The sequence below is a fragment of the Chinchilla lanigera genome, unplaced genomic scaffold, assembly GCF_000276665.1.
Source record: "Chinchilla lanigera isolate Chin_1 unplaced genomic scaffold, ChiLan1.0 scaffold00051, whole genome shotgun sequence".
NCBI classification, from domain to species: domain Eukaryota; kingdom Metazoa; phylum Chordata; class Mammalia; order Rodentia; family Chinchillidae; genus Chinchilla; species Chinchilla lanigera.
The window spans coordinates 6830742-6838426 of record NW_004955452.1 but is presented as its reverse complement, the minus strand read 5'-3'; the positions used below and the strand labels follow the sequence as shown (position 1 = coordinate 6838426).

General features: G+C 56.9%; 1 protein-coding gene across 4 annotated transcripts in view; it reads left to right on the top strand.

Annotated features, from left to right (window-relative positions):
* The first annotated feature begins 5437 nt into the window (after positions 1-5437).
* The window catches only part of Ahdc1 (AT hook, DNA binding motif, containing 1), a 65740-nt gene continuing 63492 nt past the window's right edge, over positions 5438-7685 (top strand). The window contains exons 1-2 of one of the 4 annotated variants that reach the window (XM_005394912.2): positions 5438-5491; positions 6157-6254. The gene's annotated coding sequence lies outside the window, so the exon portion shown is untranslated. Of the gene's footprint in view, positions 5492-5558; positions 5925-6156; positions 6255-7685 lie in introns of those variants that run through there. The other 3 variants (XM_005394914.2, XM_005394910.2, XM_013519581.1) reach the window with 3 other exon arrangements.

Here is a 7685-nt window from a genome sequence, read left to right as displayed (position 1 = left end):
ACGATGAGTATCATCCTTATAAAAGAGCTCTTTTATTAATTTCAAACACATGAACTGACATCTTCTATAGGCTAGTCCTGTCCAGGAGACAAAAAGTAAACAAGGAGCTTAGCATGGTGGCACATGCCTTTAGTTCCCATACTTGGGAGGCTGAGGCAGGAGGATTGCTAGCATGGAGGTCAAAGTCACCATGGAGGACGTAGTATGATCCCATCTAAAAAAAATAGTAAGCAATGACAACACTAGGGATATATCAGCCTGGGAGCTGAGGGCAGTTTCTTGGAGTACATGAAAGAAGCCTGCCTGGTGAAGCAACCCGAGAGCAAGGTCATGTCTGGCTGAGGGAACAGCATGCGCAAAGGCCCAGAGGATGGCGGAGCAAGGCTGAATCAGGAAAGTGCAAATAATCATGTATGAGAGGACTGAGGCTACAGATGAGGCATGAAGAAGGTTAAAGGGTAAGAAGCTGGAGTAAAAGGCGGGCAACGAAGGAGTACGTGGCCTCTGAGTTGTGGGGAAAAGTCAGAAGAAAGAAATTGGGTGGGGTGGGGATCCAAAATGGGGTGTATCCGGATACATGCTCCCTGACTGAGCTGGGCAGGTCTTCTGTCTCTCCAGTAACTGTCTCCCAGGTAGAGAATAGAAATCTCCCTCCCTCTTTCCTCCCTCCCATCCTCTATTACACACATTGCCTACGAGATGGTCCTGTAGTGATGTTCATGCTCCCTCTAGTGGCCATTCTCGGCAGTACATCCAAAAGTGCAGAAAACTTTCCCCTGGGACGGGAGGCCCAAGTTCTGCTCAGAAAAGTCCCATTCCGGGAGGAGAGATACAGCACATTTCCTGTTCCCGGAGAGCAGACAGTTTAACGAGATGTGTGTTCCGGAGACAGACACAATCAGAAAATGATAATACAAGGCGTGTGGGTGAGCAGGGGCTGGCAGGGGTAAGGCTGAAAGCTTCTCAGAGACATTGTTTCACTAGAAACAAACAGAAAAAATAGTAAAAAGAGAAAAAAAAATTGAAGTCAACCTGGACAACTTAGTGACACTTTGTAAAAAAGGAAAAAAAAAAAAAAAAAGGAACTGGTGCACAGTTGTAATCCCAGCACTCAGCGCTCTGGGAGGCTGACGCAGGAGGATTGTAAGTTGAAGGGCATCCTGGGCCAAGTGGTGAGATCTTGTGTCAAAATTTAAAAATGAAAAGGGCTGAGGGTGTAGCTCAGTGTGAAGTCCTGGGTTCAATGCCCAGTACTGAGAGGGGGAGAGAGAGAGACTATTCTAGACTAGACAGAATTAAGTGAGCTCAGAGGCAGGAAATGGGACCACAGAGAGTTACAGTTAGGTACATATGGTTGGATTATAAAATGTGAGGGGACAAGGAAGGGGATATAAAAAGAATTAAGATGTGTTATGTACATGGGCCAACTCCCCACAGTGAATGTCGATATTATGTACTGCAAACATGTAATGTATTAGTAAAAATTAAAAATTTAAAAACTGTTGAGGAGAGGCTCAGGCATGGTTGTGCACGCCTGTGATGCCAGCACTCTGGGAGTTTGAAGCAGGAGGGTTGGTAGTTCGAGCCTAGCCTGGGCAATTTAGCAACTTCGCAAGACCAAAGTAAAATAAGAAAGGGCTGGGGATGTACTCAGTGTGAAGGCTCTGGGTTCAGTCCCCAGGATAAAAGCAAAAACAAAAACCTGAAGGGGGCAGTGGCTGAGAATAAAGCTAGCGAGGGAGGAAGGGGCCTGGTTAGCCATGCACTTCGCTGCCACGCTAAGCCTTGGGCACCTGGAAGCCACTGTAGGTTTTGAACAAGGGAGTGACAAGGTCAGAGGCACTTTTCAGAAGGAACCTTCTGGTAACTAACACGAAGGAAAGGTAAGAAGAGGCGAGAGAGGACACCCTCTTGGACTTGGAGAGCCACACCAGGTCACACTCAGAGAACACAGAGCTTTGACCAGGCCTGTGAACCAGGCAAATCAGTATGTCTGACGACACCTACACATACGTCAGTGAGGACCCAGGCCGAGCATCAAGAGACAGACAAGAGCGGACTCACATTCAGGCAGACCTCTAACTCAGGTTCAGGAATGGAAAGCAAGCCAAGGAGACACACTTATCCCCAGATACAGGCGGACGGCCACGGCCATGCACACTGTGATGGACACAGGAATTCACACACATGCAGTATGGCTGGCAAGGACTCTACCCTACCCCCCTCTGTCTCGCCCAGGTCCCTCACCACCTCTGGTAGGAACAAAGCTGACCTCTGCCCTCTGCCCTCTGGCCTCTCCTCCCACACCTCCTGCCCCAGGGGGAGGAGCTGTTTGAAGTCTGGGCTGCAGCTGGGTTTCCTGTTGCCTGGAGGAATGTGGGAGGACTTGGGCAGGGGAGGGGAGAGAGGCCGGCCCAGGAGGAGGGCTCATGGGGCCTGGGGACTTGAGGCTCCACTGTACTGCAAGGAGAGGAGCTTCCTGATTCCTTGTCTCTTGGGCCCCAGCTGTGAGCTGTTCCCATCCAAAGGCGGGGAAAACCAGGGCTGTAATGGCTCTAGTCCAATGGGCCTCTTGTTCTTGGATCTGCAGCTCAGTGGCTTAGGAAAGGCCCGCACACTCCCTAGGCTCCAGTCTTCCCTGCTGTGGACTGGGCTGAGCCACTCAATAGCAAGCCACGTATCGCTGGGGCGGCCCTGAGTGTGGGGCCAGCCTCCGAACCTCTGTATTCTACATTCAGGGAGGGACACTTGTGCCTACCCAAGAGTCACTTTGTCCTAATCTTTCCATGAATTCCAGGGGCCTGGCTCCAGGCTGCTGTGACCCATCCATTATCATCATCATTATTATTATGACTTGATAATCTCTCCTCATCCCTTTGCCAGTTTTCAACGTGTTTTCACATCCCTGTGCTCAATTAATCTCAAAAGTTCTACCTCTATTTTTACTCATGGGAAAAATGAGACTCAGGATAAAGCCACACAACAAAAAGCGGGATTGGAATCACGTATGTCTGGTTCCCAGTGCACATGGCCTCCAAAAGCTGAGGCTCCACAACTCTGTCTAAAGTTTCAACGAAACTTTCCAGGGTCTGGTTATATCACTTTTTATTTACCCTGAAACAGAAGTGGTTAGAGCAAGTTGAGCTCAGAAAGAGATAACACAGGCTCTGGGACAACCTGGGTCCCCTCCCTCAAATCGCCTTTAGCCTACTACTGCTGGAGCAGGCATGCAGATTGGACACTAGGTGGCAGCAGCAGCCCATAGGAAGATTTACCTTGCGCTTTGAGGGGACCGCCCCCCCTCCATAGCAGTTTGGGAAGGGTCCATGAGAAAGACTAACCCCCAAATGACAGGGAGCCGTTACAGTGCTTAGCTCCCAGTGGTAATCAGCATCTTGGGGCCAATCGCACCCACTCTTTCTGGGGAGGGGACAGCTGAAGCAACCTGCTCAGAAAATTCCACCTGGCTTCAATTCCTCTCTCACTCCCAGAGCCACGATCTCTGCCACCCTTGGCTCTGAGCCTCATCACTTAGCCTCCCTCCCTCCACACTTTCCCCAAACTCCTCTTTGTCCCAACTTATCTGGGCATCCTGTACCCCAAAACCTGCAGTTACCAAGTTTAACCCATCCACCCAAAACTTGGTTCAGATGGAGCTTCACGGGTAAGAATTTGGAAAAATGTTAAAGAAAGGGAACACTTTCTTTAACATTGCGTGCTGGGTGCTCCTCCCACCCTCTGCAACGCTAAAGTCTGTCCTGGTGGCAGGGGGCAGCTAGGGCAAGATGCCAAAGCTTCCTGTCTTTATGCTAACTTCAGGCTTGGCTTTGGAGCTACAAAGGGCCTCTAAAAACTTTAACCATTGCTATTTATTAATATCTGACTTTCTAATATTTCCCATTCAATGAATAAATCTTTAAACCAAAGGTCTCTTATTTGCACGGAGAAACTGACCCCAGATGGAGGCTCCCCCAGCTGCCTGTGCCAGCCACGATGCCAGCTGAATAAGTGTACTGTTTAGAGCACCTCACCTCTCCTATTACAGATGTACCTGCCCCCCCAAAAAAAGTCAATAGAGAGCCCCCTACCCTTTTTGTCCTCCAGGGATTCCAGACTGTCCTGTAGGAGGTTTTGGGGAGGTGTGGGGAAGACAGTGACAAGGAGCTGCCGGTGGCAAAATGTCATCAACCTGCCTTTATCACACACTGGCCATCACCTCACAGGGACAAAGGAGGAGCCGGAAACAGATGGGCTAAGGACAAAGGTATTGCCGGAGGAACTCCAGACACCAGCGAGATGGACTTAGCCAGCACATACACCAACGAGGTAGGGACTAACATAGGACCGGCAAGCCCAGAATTGGGAAGGGGCACGGGAGAAGACACACAAAAGGAGATGGGGGACCCCAGTTTCCTGCCACAGCCCAGGGGTTAAGTACATCGACTTTGGAGTTAGCCGGACACTGGCTCAAATCAGGCAGAGCTCCACCACTGCCTAGTTGGGCAACCTCGGCCTCAGCATCCTTATCTGTAAAACAGGAAGGAGAGCAGTACAACCTTCTAGGATTGTTGCAGAGTTCCGGGGCCCTGCGGTGCCCAGTACGTGGGGCTGCGTCAGTTCTTCCAGCGCTGTCCACCACCTCCCCCGGGTAAGGAAGCCCTCAGCAGCAGTGCACATTCCCATCTGTGGGATAGGCCAGGCAGGGGGCCTGGAGCCAGGGACTGGAGAACAGATGTGACCTGAAGAGGAGGTAGGTGAAAGTGCTGAGCCCAGCCCCCTGCCGCAGCGGGAGCTCAGAACTGTTGAATCCAAATCCTGCTTCCTGACACATCACGATTGCTCAGTGGAATTCGGGAGGGAGCTGCTATCTACATTATCCAGGACATATGCACCCTCGCCGCCGCTGGACATTTAGGGAAACTAGGCGTTGGGAGGGCGAAATCCCGGGTCAGAGTCTGAGAGGAGGGGGTCGCTGAGGGCGGATGAAACGATGTCTGGGGCTTCGAGGTTTCCCCAGCTGCACAGAGCCCCTGGCGCTTTAACTCAAAGGGAAATCCTTACGAAAGGGGGAAAACTCAAATAGAGTGAGCCGGTCCTCTCCGTTCTCCTTTTCCCCTTACAAGTAACTGGGCCCGGTAAAGCCTCAGGCTCGCGCGGGTCCTCAGCTTCGCTATTCCACTCCCATTCCAGCCTCAGGCCCCGCCCCTTCGCTCCCACCCGCTACCTCCGCTCGAGCCAGCGCCCCCGCGCAGGAGCCAAGGAACGTGGGGAGCATCCCTAACTCTTGGGGAAGGTTCGCTCCCTCCGTAACCCAGGTCGCGCCCCCGCCGGTGGGCCCGATACCGCGTCCTCGAGGACTCGCGTCCGCCCCGTCGGAGCTCCCGGCTCCGCCCCGCCCGCCTAGTGCGCCGAGCGGCCGGGGCTGGGACTACAAGTCCCGGCGTGCTCCGCGCGCGCTCCCCCCTGGGGTTCCGGATGGTGAGCTGCGAAGGTAAGGCGAGCTCGCAGAGGCAGCGGCGGCGGCGGCGGAGACGGAGAGAGGCAGGCAGGCAGGGCGAGGGCGAGAGACGGAGGGAGGGAGCGAGCGAGGCGGACCAGACAGACAGACAGGCAGGCGGGCGGGCAGGCAGAGCGAGCCACCCGCCAGGCTGCGCTCAGCCCCGCGCAGCGGAGAGAGCAGAAGGCAGGAGGAGGGAGGGGAGGAGGGAGGAGGGAGGGAGAGGGAATCCAGCTACCACCACCCAAAGCCAGCGTCTGCTTTCTGTCCTCATTTCCTTTTCCCACCCAGCTCGGAAAGCAGAGAAAGGCAGAGAGAGCGAGAAATAGAGACAGGCAGGCAGGCAGGCAGACAGACAGACAGAGCGGGAGGGAGGAGGGCGGAGGAGGAGGAGCAGGAGGACTACGCGGGGCGCGTTCCCTCCCAGGTTTGCATTTGGGGGGGTGGGGCGGGGGTGTCCAGGGCTGGGAGAGTGTGTGCGCGGCGGGAGGAGTGAGGGGGGCGCGCGGAGAGCGAAGGAGTGATCGAGGTGGGGGGGCGCCGCGGGAGCGGGGGGCCGTGTCCAGCGGAGTTAGCGGCGGAGAATGTGAGCCGAGGCGCGAGCCATGCTGTCAGCGACGGCGGGCGGCTCAGGGCTCCTCCACGACTCCTCTCCCCAGCAGCCGTGCGCCCGCGTCGCTGCCGCCGCCGGAAGACAGACGCCCCCAAAAGCCCCTCGCCTGGCTCGGACCCACGGAGCCGGCCGCCCAGCACTCCGGTGAGTGGCGCCTCCTCCATAGCCCTAGACCCCAGCCGGGGACCGGCCGGCCGGGCTCTTTTGTGCAGCGCACCAGGGGGGGCCCCCGCGCCCCTAGTCCGGTCCGCGGGACCCTGTGGTTGCGGTGCCCGCGGTGCGATCGGTCTTTGTTTCCACCGGGGCCCGCGGCTCGGCTGGGCTCGGCTCGAAGCCTGGCAGGCAGCGCCGGGAAGGGGGAGGGGGAGGTGGACGGGGAGGGGGGGGCAGGGAGGGGGGGTTCTCGGGTTTCCTGGCCGCCCCGCGGCTCCCCCGGCTCGGGGGCGAGGTGCGCGCCCAGCGCTGCCGCGCGCCCCCTCCTCCTTCCCCCTCCCTCCGCCTTTGGATTTAAAACTGCAATTTGCTCTCCAGCTTGCTGAGAATGTTGGGGGGGGATGAAGGGGGACCGTGGGAGCGGAGAACAAGGCTGGATTTTAGGATCTGCGCTGGGAAACGGGGAGACTGCGGAGGGAGGAGCCCCTCCTCTCCAACCCCCAAATCCCAAGGTTCCGCTGGTGCTCTGGGACTTGAGGGGCGGGGACCTAATGACCTGGAGGGGGTGTGGGGCGTAGGAGGGATTTGGGGGCGGCCGGGGCCAGAGGGGTTGGGCCGCGTGCCCGGTTACCTGGCGAACAAAGTCGGCTCACTTTTGCATAAATAAATAAATAAATAACCGCCTATCTATGCGTTTCCTCTGGGGCTCTGATTGAATCGGCCCCCTCTTCCCCAGGGGGTGGGGTGCTGAGTGACAGCTGTCAGCCCCCTGGGCCAGGAGCTGGGGGTAAATTGCTGAATCTCTCTGCTTTCTGACTAAGGGCGCCTTCCCCTGCTGGGTCTGGGTCTCCCGGCAGAGCCAGAGGGGCAGGGGGCTGGCTCTGAGTCTAGGAAATAACCTTGTTTCCTGTTCTACAGGAAAAGGGACAGCAAACCCAGAGTTTGGGGGCTGGGGATGAGGACTGATGGGCGCTTGGGAGGGGAGGGTTCCCCAGCAGTCTGACCCCCCAGCCTCCTGCCAGGCAGAGGGGCCGGCCGAGGGAGGAAGGATGTGGGCCTTGCTGGCCGGAGGCGGGAGCTGGGGCTGTCCCTGAGGCGGGCAGCGGGCACAGAGCGGGAGGAGGGAGAGAGAGAAGCGGGGGCGGGAATTCTCTACCGCAGACCCTGGGGGCCAGGGCCAGATGTGGAGGGGTGGGGAGTCTCCCTCCTTTCCAGCTTGAGGGCCCTGGGGCTGGACTGGGAGGGGCCAAGCCTGGTGCCCTCGGTTCTGCACCAGTGCCTGACTGGCAGGGCCAGCTGAATTTGGGCCCAGGCGTCACCCTGGGAGGCAGGGCTGGGCTGCACCAGCCTGGTCCCTGAGCACAAGGAGGGACCCTTGGGGGGCCTGTGTCTGTCTGGCTGGGCAGGCGTTTCCCGCCGGAC